The sequence below is a fragment of the Orbicella faveolata genome, unplaced genomic scaffold (genome assembly GCF_042242905.1).
Source record: "Orbicella faveolata isolate gen_17 unplaced genomic scaffold, um_ofav_v1 contig_14, whole genome shotgun sequence".
Lineage (NCBI taxonomy): Eukaryota > Metazoa > Cnidaria > Anthozoa > Scleractinia > Merulinidae > Orbicella > Orbicella faveolata.
Window position 1 is genome coordinate 19,032,062 of NW_028301541.1, and position 15,622 is coordinate 19,047,683.

General features: G+C 40.0%; 1 protein-coding gene and 10 non-coding genes across 11 annotated transcripts in view; all 11 read right to left on the reverse strand.

Moving 5' to 3' along the window:
* The window catches only part of LOC110064540 (uncharacterized), a 39,946-nt gene that overhangs the window by 10,037 nt on the left and 14,287 nt on the right, over positions 1 to 15,622 (reverse strand). The window lies entirely within an intron of this gene.
* On the reverse strand, positions 292 to 364 carry Trnar-ucg (transfer RNA arginine (anticodon UCG)). The gene has a single exon. It is a non-coding gene; the product is annotated as a tRNA-Arg (tRNA).
* On the reverse strand, positions 1,477 to 1,549 carry Trnar-ucg (transfer RNA arginine (anticodon UCG)). Its single transcript has one exon. It is a non-coding gene; the product is annotated as a tRNA-Arg (tRNA).
* Positions 2,173 to 2,245, reverse strand: Trnar-ucg (transfer RNA arginine (anticodon UCG)). The gene has a single exon. It is a non-coding gene; the product is annotated as a tRNA-Arg (tRNA).
* On the reverse strand, positions 3,369 to 3,441 carry Trnar-ucg (transfer RNA arginine (anticodon UCG)). Its single transcript has one exon. It is a non-coding gene; the product is annotated as a tRNA-Arg (tRNA).
* On the reverse strand, positions 3,715 to 3,787 carry Trnar-ucg (transfer RNA arginine (anticodon UCG)). Its single transcript has one exon. It is a non-coding gene; the product is annotated as a tRNA-Arg (tRNA).
* Trnar-ucg (transfer RNA arginine (anticodon UCG)) lies at positions 5,217 to 5,289 on the reverse strand. Its single transcript has one exon. It is a non-coding gene; the product is annotated as a tRNA-Arg (tRNA).
* Trnar-ucg (transfer RNA arginine (anticodon UCG)) lies at positions 6,419 to 6,491 on the reverse strand. The gene has a single exon. It is a non-coding gene; the product is annotated as a tRNA-Arg (tRNA).
* Positions 7,926 to 7,998, reverse strand: Trnar-ucg (transfer RNA arginine (anticodon UCG)). Its single transcript has one exon. It is a non-coding gene; the product is annotated as a tRNA-Arg (tRNA).
* On the reverse strand, positions 9,120 to 9,192 carry Trnar-ucg (transfer RNA arginine (anticodon UCG)). Its single transcript has one exon. It is a non-coding gene; the product is annotated as a tRNA-Arg (tRNA).
* On the reverse strand, positions 10,401 to 10,473 carry Trnar-ucg (transfer RNA arginine (anticodon UCG)). The gene has a single exon. It is a non-coding gene; the product is annotated as a tRNA-Arg (tRNA).

A 15,622-nucleotide genomic window follows, 5' to 3' on the forward strand; every position in this document is an offset into this window, starting at 1 on the left:
TCTGGTATGCTAATGTGGCCGCCGTTTGATTGTTTTGGAACCGTGTTGTGACGTCATGTGAAAACGCTCTGTAGATTCTGACCGCACGTGATTCTAGTCGTAAATTTGTCGAGACGATGGCAGTTTTAAAAAATCCTCAACCTCAGTAAATTCGTCAAGTAGAAAACCAAATGGAGTTTTGGAATCGCTTGGCTTCTCCAAACAGACATAGGATAATCTCAAAAGGTTATATTATAAGAATTTCAGCCAAAAATGCCGGGTATTAATTTTGTTTTATGGCGAAAAAGAAAGCGACCACGAAGGGATTCGAACCCTCAATCTTCCGATCCGAAGTCGGACGCCTTATCCATTAGGCCACGCGGCCAGTCACATGAAGGCGAAGATCTTTATTGCTTTGCAATCGGGGTAAAATTAAAACAATTGTCTTGTAAATATTTGTGTTTGCTGACAGACATCGAACAATGTAACACTACAAGCTTTTAGGTAAATGAGAAAAAATAGTGATAAGGTGACATGTCATTTTAAAGACACCGTTTTCGAAACTTTAGCCGCTATCATTCATTTCAAAACCAGGTAAATAGCTTTTCCGACAAAGTTTGTCGCACAAAAGCGTAAAAGCATACAGTGCGAAACCATTCCGAAAGTAATTATGGGCAGTGATACAGTAGTATACTGTTACTAACTTGAGGTTACAACAACAAGAAAGAGAACGTACTGTCTCCTTCTATTAGCGGTGAACCACTATTACCTACAATACCTTTCGGTATTGCTGCGCCCCAACCTTATAGCGATGCTTTGTAAACTGGCAAAAGAAAGTTTTGATTGGTTTATGTTTAATTCTGGTATGTAAAGTTATCTTTGAAAATTCCTTTACATATCAGTTATGACACCAACTGAGACAAACTGAAATACTATAACGATTACTGCCCTCCTTCCAATTAGATCCGCGGCCTTTCCAATAAGGAGGCAGAATTTCGACAGAAAAGCTTATTTAAACCTCCAAGAAGTATTTTATGTTCGTTAAGAAAAGCGAGCGTCGATAACAAGATAAACATCACTCAATTCGACCTTTTCCTTAAAATTCTGAGAACCAGCGTTGCATGGCTGCTTGCCATTAAGTGTGTTTAGACCATACAGTAAGTTGAGCTTGATAACGAATTTTTCGTCAAACACATGCAATGATAAAGCGTTTTTACTCACGTGGCTGGCACATGCAAATCTATTGAAACAAAAGAAAGCGTTTACGCGCGTGAGTCTAGCCTTAAATATGTCGAGAACATGGCAATTTTATGGGTCGAATCAGCAACCTCAGGAAATTGGTCAGGTAAAAGACCAAAATGACTTTTGGAATTGTTTGGCTTTTCCAAACAAACATAGAATACTCTCAAAAGGTTATATTATAAAAATTTCCGCCAAAAATTCGTAAAAATATCTGACTGCCGTATATTTAGTTTGTTTTATGGCAACAAAAGAAAGCGACCACGAAGGGATTCGAGCCCTCAATCTTCCGATTCGAAGTCGGACGCCTTATCCATTAGGCCACGCGGCCAGTCACGTAAAGACAGAGATCTTTAATGCTTTGCATTCGAAGGAAAGTTCTAACCATTCTCTTGTAAATATTTATGATTCCTCAAGGTTTTTTTGGTATGGTGATAAGGCAACATGACTTTTTAAAGACATCGTTCTCGGCATTTCCGCAGCAATCATTCAATTCAAAAGCAGGTAAACAGTTTTCCCGACAAAGTTTATCGCACAAAAGCGTAATTAAAAGCACACAGTGCGAAACAATTACGAAAGGAATTATGGGGAGTGATACAGTAGTATATTGTTATTAACTTGAGATTAACAGTGTTACAACAACAAGAAAGAGAACGTGTAGTCCCCTTGTATCAACGGTAAACCACTATTACCCAGAATACCTCTCGGTATTGCTGCGCACGTCTGAACCGTACAGGCGGCTTTTGAGATCAACCTTATAACGATGCTTTGTAAACCAACAGAACCCTTTAATTCGTTTATGTTCAATTGAACTCAACAGCTGTCTTTCAAAAATCATTTACATAATAGTTATGATACCAGAAGATAAAAGGTTATATTATAAGAATTTTTGCCTAAAAATTCGTGAAAATATCTGACTACCGGGCATTTACTTTTTTATGGCGAAAAATAAAACGACCACGAAGGGATTCGAACCCTCAATCTTCCGATCCGAAGTCGGACGCCTTATCCATTAGGCCACGCGGCCAGTCGCATGAAGGCAAAAGATCTTTAATGCCTCGCATTTCGGGCAAGTTAAAACAATTTTCTTGTAAATATTTCTGTCTTAATTTATGAAAACCGTGTCAAATTTGGGGCAAAACGTTCCCGCCTGCCTGCCTACAAGGAGGGTTGGGGCAGACAATCCAGGTCTATAGCTAGCAGCTGATTCCAAGCGGGGTCCCCAGGGCCTAGCCCCAGAAGAGCTGGGTCGGTCGCAAAGAGAGGCCTTTTGGTCAGTTAAACTGGCCATTTTCTTTGCAGGGCAAGCTTTGGCCACCCATGCCCTTCAGCCTTAGGGCATTGCTTTGTAAATCAACAGAAACTTTTGATTCGCTTGTGTTTAATTCAGCTATATATAGCTGTCTTTGAAAAATCATTTACATAATGTTTATGACACCAACTGAGACAAACTGAAATAACATAACGATTATTGTCTTCCTTCCAATAAAATTGCGCCCCGGCCCATTCAAAAAGAAGGCAGAATTTCGACGGAAAATCCAAACCTCCTAGAAATATTTTATGTTCGTAAAGAAACGCGAACGGTACCAAGATAGCAAGATAGACATCACTTGAAGCCTGATCTTTTTTTAAAATAAAGTTCTCCGAACCAGTGCTGACTGCGGGGCAGTTAGTGTATTTGAGACCACAGGTTCAGTTTCATAATGAATTTTTCTGATGTCGGAAACATGCGGTGATAGAGCGTTTTCGCTCACGTGGCTAGCACACAAGCAAATTATTTATTGAAACAAAAGAAAGTGTTTATAAGGAGAGAGATCAACTCCCACAGCTAGAATTAGTTCGGTACACCAACATGGCCTCCGTTTGATATTTTTGGAACTATGCCCTGACGTCATGTGAAAACGCTCTGCAGTTTCTGACTGCGTGTGACTCTAGTCGTAAATTTGTCAAGACGATGGCAATTTCATAATATGCTCAACGTCAGGAAATCTGTCAGATAAAACATCAAAATGTCTTTTTTCGGAATCGCTTGACTTTTCCAAACATATATAGGATAATTTCAAGAGGTTAAATTACAGGAATTTCCGCTAAAAATTCGTGAAAATATCTGACTGGAGGGCATTTAGTTTGTTTAATGATGAAAAAGAAAGCGACCACGAAGGGACTCGAACCCTCAATCTTCCGATCCGAAGTCGGACGCCTTATCCATTAGGCCACGCGGCCAGTCACATGAAGGCATAGAATTTATTGCTTTGCATTTGGGGGAAAGTCTGACGCGGCGTTTCGTCTCGGCCAAGAGAACATGGCAATTTTATAAAATCAGCAAGGTCAGGAAATTGGTCAAGTGCAAAACCGAAAATGACTTTTGGAATTGTTTAGCTTTTCCAAACAAACACAGAATACTCTCAAAAGGTTACATTAGAAGAATTTCCATCGCAAATTCGTGAAATTATCTGACTGCAGGGTATTTAGTTTGTTTTATGACAAAAAGGAAAGCGACCACGAAGGGACTCGAACCCTCAATCTTCCGATCCGAAGTCGGACGCCTTATCCATTAGGCCACGCAGCCAGTCACATGAAAGCAAAGATCTTTAATGACCTGCATCTTGGATAAATTAAATAAATTTTCTTGCAAATATTGTTTCTGTAAACGGTGAACCACCATTACCTACAATACGAATACCTCCCGGTATTGCTGCGCGCGTCTGTACCAAACCCTGGGCTGCTTTTGAGATCAACCTTATAACGATGCCGTGTATACGAACAGAACCTTTTGATTCGTTTATGTTTAATTGAACTCGATAGCTGTCTTCAAAAATCATTTACATAATAGTTATGACACCAAAAGACAAAAGGTTATATTATAAGAATTTTCGCCAAAAGATTCGTGTGAATATCAGACTACCGGGCATTTACTTTGTTTATGGCAAAAAAGAAAGCGACCACGAAGGGACTCGAACCCTCAATCTTCCGATCCGAAGTCGGACGCCTTATCGATTAAGCCACCCGGCAAGTCACATGAAGGCAAAGATCTTTAATGACTTGCATCTTGGATAAATTAAATAAATTTTTTTGTAAACAGTAATGTCCGAATTTATGAAAACCGTGTCAAATTTTGGGCAAAACTTTCCCTCCTGCATGGAGGTAGGCCTTTGGTGCACTTCAAAGCGTGGGGTGGTTGTGGGAGGGGGGGGGGGGGGAGGTTCCGTCAAGGAGGGTTGCCGCAGACAGGCCAGGTCTATGGCTACCAGCTGATTCCAATCTGGGTCCCCAGAGTTTAGCCCCAGGAGGGTGGGGTGATTCGCAGAGAGAGGCTTTTTGGTCAGTTAAACTAGCAATTTTCTTTGCAAGACAAGCTTTGGCCACCTAAGCCCTTCAGCTTTAGGGTACTGTTTTGTAAACCAACAAACTTTTTCTTCAATTGTGTTTAATTCAGCTATATAAAGCTGTCTTTGAAAATTCATTTACACAATATCTATGACACCAACTGAGATAAATTGAAGTAATATAACGATTATTGTCTTCCTTCCAATAAAATTGCACACCGGCCTATCCGAAAAGAAGGCATAATTTCGACGGAAAAGCTTATCCAAACCTCCTGGCCATATTTTACGTTCGTTAAGAAATGCAAACGTTACCTCGATAGCGAGATAGACATCACAGAACCAGCCTTGACTGCTGGGGATTCAGTGTATTTTACACCATATATATGTAAAATTATATATGGAATTTTTCAAATGTCAAAAACATGCGTTTACATTATAGTTTTTGACTTCACTTGAGTCTAGTCACAAATTTTTCGAGTAGCGATTTCATAATATGCCCAACGTCAGGAAATCCGTCAGGTACAATATAAAAATGTCTTTTTCGGAATCGTTTGCTTTTTGCAAACGTACACAGGATAATCCCAAGAGGTTAAATTACAGGAATTTCCGCTAAAAATTCGTGAAAATATCTGACTGGAGGGCATTTAGTTTGTTTAATAACGAAAAAGAAAGCGACCACGAAGGGACTCGAACCCTCAATCTTCCGATCCGAAGTCGGACGCCTTATCCATTAGGCCACGCGGCCAATCCCGTGAAGGCAAAGAATTTATTGCTTTGCATTCGGGGGAAAGTTAAAACAATTCGCGGGCAAATATTTATGTTTGCTGACAGACATTGAACAATCTAACACGAAGAGCTTTTCTGGTAAGTGAGAAAAAGTAGTCATAAAGTAACATTTCATTTTAAAGACACCGTTCTCGACATTTCCGCAGCTATCATTTAATTCAAAACCATGTGGACAACTTTTTTTCACAAAGGTTGGCATAAAAGCGTACATGTACGAAGCAATTGCGAAATTAGTTATGGGCAGTGATACAGTGGTATAGCTTTACTTAGCTGAGGTTCATATGCGTTACAACAACAAGAAAGGAGAACGTGCTGTCTCCTATCAACGGTGAACCACTGTTACCCACAATACCTTTCGGTATTGCTGCACATATCTGTTCGCTTTTGAGATCAACCTTATAACGATACTTTGTAAACCGACAGAAACGTTTGATTCCTTTATGTTTAATTCAACTCGATAGATGTCTTTCAAAAATCATTTTACATAATAGTTATTATACCAAAAGACAAATTGAAATACTATAACGATCATGGCCCTCTTCCAATAAAATTGCGCCCAGCCCTTTAAATAGGGAGGCAGAAATTTGACGGAAAAGCTTATTCAAACCTTCAAGGAGTATTTTACGTTCTTTAAAAAAAGCGAGCATCGATAGCAAGGTAAACATCACTCAGTCTGACCCTTTCTTTAAAATTCTGAGAACCAGCGTTGCATGGCTGTTGGTCATTTAGTACATTATTTTCGACCAAAATATAAAGTAAGTTGAGTTTCATAATGAATTTTTCGTCAAAAAGATGCAATGATAGAGTCTTTACTCAGAAGCTTGGCACATGCAAATTGATTGAAACAAAAGAAAGTGTTTACGCGCACGAGTCTAGCCTGAAATTTGTCGAGAACATGGCAATTTTATAAAATCAGCAAGGTCAGGAAATTGGTCAGGTAAAAAACCAAAATGACTTTTGGAATTGTTTGGCTTTTCCAAAGAAACACAGAATACTCTCAAAAGGTTACATTAGAAGAATTTCCATCGCAAATTCGTGAAATTGTCTGACTGCAGGGTATTTAGTTTGTTTTATGGCATAAAGGAAAGCGACCACGAAGGGACTCGAACCCTCAATCTTCCGATCCGAAGTCGGACGCCTTATCCATTAGGCCACGCAGCCAGTCACATGAAAGCAAAGATCTTTAATGACTTGCATCTTGGATAAATTAAATAAATTTTCTTGCAAATATTGCTTCTATAAACGGTGAACCACCATTACCTACAATACGAATACCTCCCGGTATTGCTGCGCGCGTCTGTACCAAACCCTGGGCTGCTTTTGAGATCAACCTTATAACGATGCCGTGTATACGAACAGAACCTTTTGATTCGTTTATGTTTAATTGAACTCGATAGCTGTCTTCAAAAATCATTTACATAATAGTTATGACACCAAAAGACAAAAGGTTATATTATAAGAATTTTCGCCAAAAGATTCGTGTGAATATCAGACTACCGGGCATTTACTTTGTTTATGGCAAAAAAGAAAGCGACCACGAAGGGACTCGAACCTTCAATCTTCCGATCCGAAGTCGGACGCCTTATCGATTAAGCCACCCGGCAAGTCACATGAAGGCAAAGATCTTTAATGACTTGCATCTTGGATAAATTAAGTAAATTTTTTTGTAAACATTTATGTCCGAATTTATGAAAACCGTGTCAAATTTTGGGCAAAACTTTCCCTCCTGCATGGAGGTAGGCCTTTGGTGCACTTCAAAGCGTGGGGTGGTTGTGGGAGGGGGGGGGGGGGGGGGAGGTTCCGTCAAGGAGGGTTGCCGCAGACAGGCCAGGTCTATGGCTACCAGCTGATTCCAATCTGGGTCCCCAGGGTTTAGCCCCAGGAGGGTGGGGTGATTCGCAGAGAGAGGCCTTTTGGCCAGTTAAACTGGCAATTTTCTCTGCAGGACAAGCTTTGGCCACCTAAGCCCTTCAGCTTTAGGGCATTGCTATGTAAACCAACAGAACGTTTTGATTCGTTTGTGTTTAATTTAGCTATATAAAGCTGTCTTTGAAAATTCATTTACATAATATTTATGGCACCAACTGAGACAAATGGAAATAATATAACGATTATTGCCTTCCTCCCAATAAAATTGCGCACCGGTCTTTCCGAAAAGAAGGCATAATTTCGACGGAAAAGCTTATCCAAACCTCCTGGCCATATTTTACGTTCGTTAAGAAATGCAAACGTTACCTCGATAGTGAGATAGACATCACAGAACCAGCCTTGACTGCTGGGGATTCAGTGTATTTTACGCCATATATAAGTAAAATTATATATGGAATTTTTCAAATGTCAAAAACATGCGTTTATATTATAGTTTTTGACTTCACTTGAGTCTAGTCACAAATTTTTCGAGTAGCGATTTCATAATATGCCCAACGTCAGGAAATCCGTCAGGTACAATATAAAAATGTCTTTTTCGGAATCGTTTGCTTTTTCCAAACGTACATCGGAAAATCTCAAGAGGTTAAATTACAGGAATTTCCGCTAAAAATTCGTGAAAATATCTGACTGGAGGGCATTTAGTTTGTTTAATAATGAAAAAGAAAGCGACCACGAAGGGACTCGAACCCTCAATCTTCCGATCCGAAGTCGGACGCCTTATCCATTAGGCCACGCGGCCAATCCCGTGAAGGCAAAGAATTTATTGCTTTGCATTCGGGGGAAAGTTAAAACAATTCACGGGCAAATATTTATGTTTGCTGACAGACATTGAACAATGTAACACGAGGAGCTTTTCTGGTAAATGAGAAAAAGTAGTCATAAAGTAACATTTCATTTTAAAGACACCGTTCTCGACATTTCCGCAGCTATCATTTAATTCAAAACCATGTGGACAACTTTTTTTCACAAAGGTTGGCATAAAAGCGTACATGTACGAAGCAATTGCGAAATTAGTTATGGGCAGTGATACAGTGGTATAGCTTTACTTAGCTGAGGTTCATATGCGTTACAACAACAAGAAAGGAGAACGTGCTGTCTCCTATCAACGGTGAACCACTGTTACCCACAATACCTTTCGGTATTGCTGCACATATCTGTTCGCTTTTGAGATCAACCTTATAACGATACTTTGTAAACCGACAGAAACTTTTGATTCCTTTATATTGAATTCAACTCGATAGATGTCTTTCAAAAATCATTTACATAATAGTTATTATACCAAAAGACAAATTGAAATACTCTAACGATAAATGGCTTCCTTCCAATAAAATTGCGCCCAGCCCTTTGAATAGGGAGGCAGAAATTTGACGGAAAAGCTTATTCAAACCTTCAAAGAGTATTTTATGTTCGTTAACAAAAGCGAGCCTCGATAGCAAGATAGACATCACTCAGTCTGACCCTTTGTTTCTTTAAAATTCTGAGAACTATCGTTTCATGGCTGTTGGTCATTTAGTACATTATTTTCGAGTAAGTTGAGTTTCATAATGAATTTTTCGTCAAAAAGATGCAATGATAGAGTCTTTACTCACATGGCTGGCATATGCAAATTGATTGAAACCAAAGAAAGTGTTTACGCACGTGAGTCTAGCCTGAAATTTGTCAAGAACATGGCAATTTTATAGAATCAGCAAGATCAGGAAATTGGTCAAGTGCAAAACCAAAATGACTTTTGGAATTGTTTGGCTTTTCCAAAGAAACACAGAATACTCTCAAAAGGTTACATGAGAAGAATTTCCATCGCAAATTCGTAAAAATACCTGACTGCAGGGTATTTAGTTTGTTTTATGGCAAAAAGGAAAGCGACCACGAAGGGACTCGAACCCTCAATCTTCCGATCCGAAGTCGGACGCCTTATCCATTAGGCCACGCAGCCAGTCACACGAAGACAAATTAAAGACCTTTAATGATTGCATCTTGGATAAATTAAATAAATGTTCTTGTAAATATTGATATCTGAATGTATGAAAACCGTGTCAAATTTGGGGCAAAACTTTCCCTCCTGCATGCAGGCAGGCTTATACTGGGCTTGAAAGCCTGGGGTGGTTAAGGGGGGAGGGAGGGGGGGGGGGGGGGGGAAAGGAAGGTCTTCCGTGAAGGAGGGTTGCGGCAGACAGGCCAAGTCTATGGCTACCAGCTGATTCCGGCCAATCTGGTTCCTCAGGGCATAGCCCCAGGAGGGTGGGGTGGGTCGCAGAGAGAGGCCTTTTGGTCAGTTAAACTGGCAATTTTCTTTGCAGGACAAGCTTTGGCCAGCCATGCCCTTCAGCCTTAGGGCATTGTTTTGTAAACCGACAGAAACTTTTTATTCAATCGTGTTTAATTCAGCTATATAAAGCTGTCTTTGAAAAATCATTTACATAATATTTATGACACCAACTGAGATAAATCGAAGTAATATAACGATTATTGTCTTCCTTCCAATAAAGTTGCACACCGGCCTTTCCGAAAAGAAGGCATAATTTCGACGGAAAAGGCTAGTAATCCAAATCTCGTGGGAACATTTTATGTTCGTTAAGAAATGCGAACGTTACCTCGATAGTGAGATAGACATCACCGAACCAGCCTTGACTGCCGTTTCTTAAATGGCCATTGATTCTCAAACTGAAGTTCTAGCGCTCAAGATGTTGGATATATTCCGCTGCTGTTTTTCCGAAAGTGAATTAAAACGGGAAGCCGAAACCATGTTCTCAAAACACAAACTTCAAGCGGGCGCTGATTTCAAGACCGCGCTTCTCGGAAGCCATTTGAGTGCTTAACTCTGATTGGCTAAGTGATTCAATCTGAACGGTGATTGGTTATATTTTCACATGGGAAGAACGCTATACTCGAAGCTGATTGGACGTATCGCTTTTTTCACATGTAGAAATATAGCACATATAGAATTCTATTTGCAAGGTTTATTGCCTAAAATTCTCGCTGTATGTACAATAAAATATAAAAATGTCTTTTTTCGAAATCGCTTGGCTTTTCCAAACATATATAGGATAATCTCAAGAGCTTAAATTACAGGAATTTCCGTCAAAAATTCGTAAAATTATCTGCCTTCAGGGCATTTAGTTTATTTAATAACGAAAAAGAAAGCGACCACGAAGGGACTCAAACCCTCAATCTTCCGATCCGAAGTCGGATGCCTTATCCATTAGGCCACGCGGCCAGTCACATGAAGGCAAAGAATTTATTGCTTTGCATTCGGGGAAAAATTCTAACAATTCTCTTGTAAATATTTATGTTTGCTCAAGCTTTTTTGGTTTAGTAATAAGGTAACATTGCATTTTAAAGACACTGTTCTCGACATTTCCGCAGCAATCATTCAATTTAAAATCACGCGAACAGCTTTTTCGGTAACGTTTGTCGCACAAAACCGTCGTAATTAAAAGCATACAGTGCGAAAAAATATCGAAAGGAATTATGGGCAGTGATAGAGTAGCCGATATGGTTACTTACTTGAGGTTGACAGTGTTACAACAACAAGAAAGAGAACGTGCTGTCTCCTTCTATCAACAGTGAACTACTATTACCTTAAATACCTCTCGGTATTGCTGCGCGCACGCCTATACGGTTTTGAGATCAACCTTATAGCGATGCTTTGTAAACTGGCAACAGAAACTTTTGATTGGTTTATGTTTAATTCTGGTAGATAAAGTTATCTTTCAAAATTTATTTACATATCAGTTATGACACCAACTGAGACAAACTGAAATACTATAACGATTATTGCCCTCCTTCCAATTAGCTCCGCGGCCCTTCCAATAAGGAGGCAGAATTTCGACGGAAAAGCTTATTTAAACCTCCAAGGAGTATTTTATGTTCGTTAAGAAAAGAGAGCCTCGATAGCAAGATAAACATCACTCAATTCGACCTTTTCCTTAAAATTCTGAGAACCAGCGTTGCATGGCTGCTGGTCATTAAGTGTGTTTAGACCATATAGTAAGTTGAGGTTCATAATTAAGTTTTTCCTCAAAAACATGCAATGATAAAGCGCTTTTACTCACGTGGCTGGCACGTGCAAATCTATTGAAACAAAAGAAAGCGTTTACGCGCGTGAGTCTAGCCTTAAATTTGTGCAGAACATGGCAATTTTATGGGTCGAATGAGCAACCTCAGGGAATTGGTCAAGTAAAAAACGAAAATGACTTTTGGAATTGTTTGGCTTTTCCAAACAAACATAGAATACTCTCAAAAGGTTATACCAGGAGCCATAATCGGGGACGGAGACCGTAAGTGCGCGCCATTTCTAGTATTGGGGCTGTCCCTATGATATGGGACAATTTTTCTATTTTTCGAACAAATTGCGCCATCATGTGCGGTACACGCGCGTACATGCTGCGAGGATTTTTGCGGATGTGGCGCGGGGAAACTGATGGCTTCCGAAATTCCCGGAATGTTTGATGCTTTTGGCCCACAACTCAATACCTTCATGTCTGTTGGAATTTTACTTCAGTATTTTCGTCGTAAGCTGCTCCAGTTTGGGTGAAGTAAGACAGTGTCGAACTAAGTTATGTCCCGCTTTATATCACTGACCAAGTTGTGTTCCGCTCACTTCTTTTACAAGAGCTCCACATTACTCCACTCTAAGTTTCCCATATGTTGATGATTAACAGCTTTTCCGTGACACAGCAAAAAACTAGTTGGATATATTTGGATATAGCAGCGTTTCAGGACTTCAAAGTTTCCCTCCTCTTACCACACGCTTGCGAGGATTTCGCCAGCCTGAGAGCCTATCTCGACCGGAAAGTAAAAAAAAAAAAAATAATTGCAAGTTTGAGTTTCGCCTAAATTGTAAGCAACGCTTGTTTTATCAAGGCCCAATAAGTGACAATAAAGTTTATGTCTGTAGATGCTGCTCAGTTTTGTTCGTGTAAAAATCCAATAAATTGTTGGTTGTCGATGAATAAGAGCGCCCGCCGATGCGTGTTTTGTACAGTCAGTAAAACATGACGAATTGGACTCCCGCACTTTCGTGTGAAAACATGGATCGAACTCATATAATATCAGTCTAATTTTTAAATATGTTTAAGGTTGATAAATGTTTGAGAAAATATTAAAAGTTTAGCTGAAAATATGTGAATACAACGGAAATAATCAGCAACAATGACGCTTTCTTTAAGGCCCAGTTCATACGTCGCATTTCTGCCGTGCCGAATTCAATTCAATTAAGTGCGCCAGAAATGCGACTGTGGATTCATACGTCGCACTTGTGTCACACTTAATTCAGAATTTATACTGTCGGGTATGTCGGTCAGCGGAAAACGTTTTAAACGTAGACTATTCAATATGGCGGACGAAAATACTGAGCGCAAAAGGACTTAAATTTTGCTAAAAATTGTCCGCTAAAGGAACGAGAAGGAGAAGGCTGACAACGGAGCAGTATGTGTTGCAATATGTTCAGGTTGCACTGGGTCGAGAATGGCCAAGTTTCTTCTTTTTCTTTGGCGGGAACTCATTTACGCATGCTCAAACATTAACATAATGTATGCATTAGATTCGACACGGCAGAAATTCGACGTCTGAATCGGTGTCGCATTTCTGTCGGATAATGCGACAAGACCAGTCGAACGTGCGGTAGAAATGCGGCAGCCGATTCAGACGTCGAATTTCTGTCGAATTTAATTCGTTGAATTGAATTCGACACGGCAGAAATGCGACGTATGAACCGGGCCTAATCAACTCGAATAACGATTTCGATTTCGTTGGTTGAGTTATCAAAACTCCTTGTCTATTTTATTTTCGCAGTGTAAAATTTCACTATGTTAAAGAAACACACATGATGTTAGTAGCCTTTTGGCGTTGGTGAAAATTGCTGTAGCATCTCAGCACAAAAGACAACGAAAGAAATCTTTGTCAATATTTCTTGACAATTGAAAACACCGACTCGGATTTGAACGTGCGCACACTGCACTATGCAAATGAGCTACTTAATGTACGCGTCAGACTTTCCTTTCAAAAACTTTTGCAAACTCGCCAAATAAACAGAAACAATAAGAAATTATCAGGGTTTGGTTATGACTAAGCATTGTTTGGAAAATTCACAAATTATCTCGATACCAGGGTAAAGTTTTCTTACATAACTTCTTTACAGAACAAACGCAAAATCTTCATTCACAGCGCGAAATTGAAGTCTTGTTTTCGACCCTGAAAACTCACCTTTTCCATTAGCTCAGAGCGTAAAACTACATATAAGAACTCTGGTTCTTATTCCCTGCCTTATTCCTTGCCATCGCTGTGAAAAATCTGCAAGAGAATCTCGCAACTCTCATCATTTGATCAGGCAACGTGACAACATCCACGCGAGAGCCCCCGACATGTGCGTGGATCCGCGCGGATATATGACGTCAGCATGGCGCAATTTGTTCTAAAATAGAAAAATTGTCCCATATCATAGGTGCGCGCGGATCCCAAGACTTTCGGTCTCCGTCCCCGATTATGGCTCCTGGTTATACTATAAGAATTTCCGCAAAAAATTCGTAAAAATATCTGACTGCCGGGCATTTGGTTTGTTTTATGGCGAAAAAAGAAAGCGACCACGAAGGGATTCGAACCTCAATCTTCCGATCCGAAGTCGGACGCCTTATCCATTAGGCCACGCGGCCAGTCACATGAAAGCAGAGATCTTTAATGCTTTGCATTCGGGGGAAACTTCTAACCATTCTCTAGTAAACATTTATGTTTGCTCAAGCTTTTTTTGGTTTAGTGATCAGGCAACATGACATTTTAAAGACCTCGTCCTCGGCATTTCGGCAGCAATCATTCAGTTCAAAAGCAGGTAAACGGCTTTTCCGACAAAGTTTGTCTCACAAAAGCGTAATAAAAAGCATACAGTGCGAAACACTTACGAAAGGAATTATGGGTAGTGATACAGACGGTATATTGTTACTAACTTGAGGTTAATACTGTTACAACAACTAGAAAGGAAACATGTAGTCTTCTTATATTAACGGTGAACCAGTATTACCCACAATACGTATACCTCTCGGTATTGCTGCCCACGTCTGTACCGAACACGCGGCTTTTGAGGTCAACCTTATAACGATGCTTTGTAAACCAACAGAACTTTTTGATTCGTTCATGTTCAATTTTAACTCGATAGCTATCTTTCAAAAATCATTTACATAATAGTTATGACTCCAAAAAAACAAAAGGTTATATTATGAGAATTTTCGTCAAAAACTTCGTGAAAATATGTGACTGCCGGGCATTTACTTTGTTTTATGGCGAAAAAGAAAGCGACCACGAAGGGACTCGACTCAATCTTCCGATCCGAAGTCGGACGCCTTATCCATTAGGCCACGCGGCCAGTCACAGGAAGGCGAAGATCTTTAATGCCTGGCATTTCGGGTAAATTAAAACAATTTCCGTTAAATATTTATGTTGAGTTTATGAAAACCGTGTCGAATTTGGGGAAAAACTTTCCCGCCTGCCTGCCTGCAAGGAGGGTTGGGGGAGACAAACCAGGTCTATGGCTACCAGCTGATTCCAAGCGGGGTCCTCAGGGCCTAGCCCCAGAAGGGTGGGGTGGGTCGCAGAAAGAGGCCTTTTGGTCAGTTTAAGTGGCCATTTTCTTTGCAGGACAAGCTTTGGCCACCCATGCCCTTCAGCCTTAGGGCATTGCTTTGTAAACCAACAGAAACGTTTGATTCGTTTGTGTTTGATTTAGCTATATAAAGCTATCTCTCAAAATTAATTTACATAATATTTATGACACCAACTGAGACAAATTGAAATAATATAACGATTATTGTCTTCCTTCCAATAAAATTGCGCCCCGGCTCTTCCAAAAAGAGCTCAAATTTTGACGGAAAAGCTCATCGAAACCTCCTGGGAGTATTTTATGTTCGTTAAGAAATGCGAACGTTTCCTCGATAGCAAGATAGACATCACTTGAAGCCTGATCTTTTTTTAAAATAAAGTTCTCCGAACAAGCGTTGACTGCGGGGCAGTTAGTGTATTTGAGATCACAGGTTCAGTTTCATAATGAATTTTCCTAATGTCGAAAACATGCGGTGATAGAGCGTTTTAGCTTACGTGGTTAGCACACAAGCAAATTTATTGAAACAAAAGAAAGTGTTTACATAAGGAGAGAGATCAACTCCCACAGCTAGAATTGGTTCGGTACACCAACATGGCCTCCGCTTGATATTTTTGGAACCGTGCCGTGACGTCATGTGAAAACGCGCTGTTTTTTCTGACTGCGTGTGAGTCTAGTCGTAAATTTGTCGAGAGGATATGCTCAACGTCAGGAAATCCGTCAGATAAAACATCAAAATGTCTTTTTTCGGAATCGCTTTGCTTTTCCAAACATACAT